This window comes from Micropterus dolomieu, unplaced genomic scaffold, assembly GCF_021292245.1.
Source record: "Micropterus dolomieu isolate WLL.071019.BEF.003 ecotype Adirondacks unplaced genomic scaffold, ASM2129224v1 scaffold_25, whole genome shotgun sequence".
Classification (NCBI taxonomy): domain Eukaryota; kingdom Metazoa; phylum Chordata; class Actinopteri; order Centrarchiformes; family Centrarchidae; genus Micropterus; species Micropterus dolomieu.
In genome coordinates, this window is record NW_025744029.1 from 30,982 (window position 1) to 32,359 (window position 1,378).

The window sequence follows — 1,378 nt, forward strand, 5'->3', positions numbered from 1 at the left end:
GATGGTGTCTGCCTCCTGAACCCAAACTGGAACCTGGTTCCACAGGAGAGGAGCTTGATAGCTGAACGCTCTGGCTCCTAGTCTACTTTTGGAGATTCTAGGAACCACAAGTAACCCTGCATTCTGGGAGCGCAGTGCTCTGGTGGGGTAGTAAGGTACTATGAGCTCTTTAAGATAAGATGGTGCCTGACCATTAAGAGCTTTGTAGGTAAGAAGAATGATTTTAAATTCTATTCTGGATTTTACTGGAAGCCAATGCAAAGAAGCTAAAACAGGAGAAATGTGATCTCTTTTCCTGGTTCCTGTCAGAACACGTGCTGCAGCATTCTGGATCAGCTGAAGAGTCTTAATGGACTTTTTCAAGGAGCCTGATAATAAGAAATTGTAGTAATCCAGCCTAGAAGTAACAAATGCATGGACTAGTTTTTCTGCATCATTTTTAGACAGGATGTTCCTGATTTTCGCAATATTACGTAGGTGAAAAAAGAACAATAACTTGAGTTTAACATGAGAAAATTACAGGTCATCCAGGTTTTAACATCCTGAAGGCACATTTGAAGTTTAGCTAACTAATGAGTTTCATCTGGTTTGATCGATAGATATAACTGAGTATCATCTGCATAGCAATGAAAGCTTATGGAATGTTTCCTGATAATATTGCCTAAAGGAAGCATATATAAAGTGAAGAGGATTGGTCCGAGGACAGATCCTTGAGGAACACCATGACTAACTTTGGCATGCATGGAGGACTCATCGTTAACATGTACAAACTGAAATCGATCTGATAAATAGGACTTAAACCAGCTTAGAGCGGTTCCTTTAATGCCAATGAAATGTTCCAGTCTCTGCAATAGGATCTGATGGTCAATGGTATCAAATGCAGCACTAAGATCTAATAAAACCAGTACACAGACAAGTCCTTTGTCTGATGCAATAAGGAGGTCATTAGTAATTTTCACCAGTGCTGTCTCTGTGCTATGATGAGCTCTAAATCCTGACTGAAAATCCTCAAATAAACTATTGCTCTGTAGAAAGTCACACAGCTGTTTAGCAACTGCTTTCTCCAGAACCTTAGAGAGAAATGGAAGGTTAGATATAGGTCTATAGTTGGCTAAAACATCCGGATCAAGTTTGGGCTTTTTCAGAAGAGGTTTAATTACAGCTACTTTAAAGTACTGTGGTACATAGCCTGTTGATAAAGATAGATTGATCATATCTAGTATAGAGGTGCTGACTAAGGGTAAAACATCTTTAAGCAGCCTAGTCGGGATGGGGTCTAAGAGGCAGGTTGATGGTTTAGATGAAGAAATTATTGAAGTTAGTTGGTAAAGATTGAGGGAAGCAAAACAGTCTAAACATGTATCTGGTTCTACAGCTG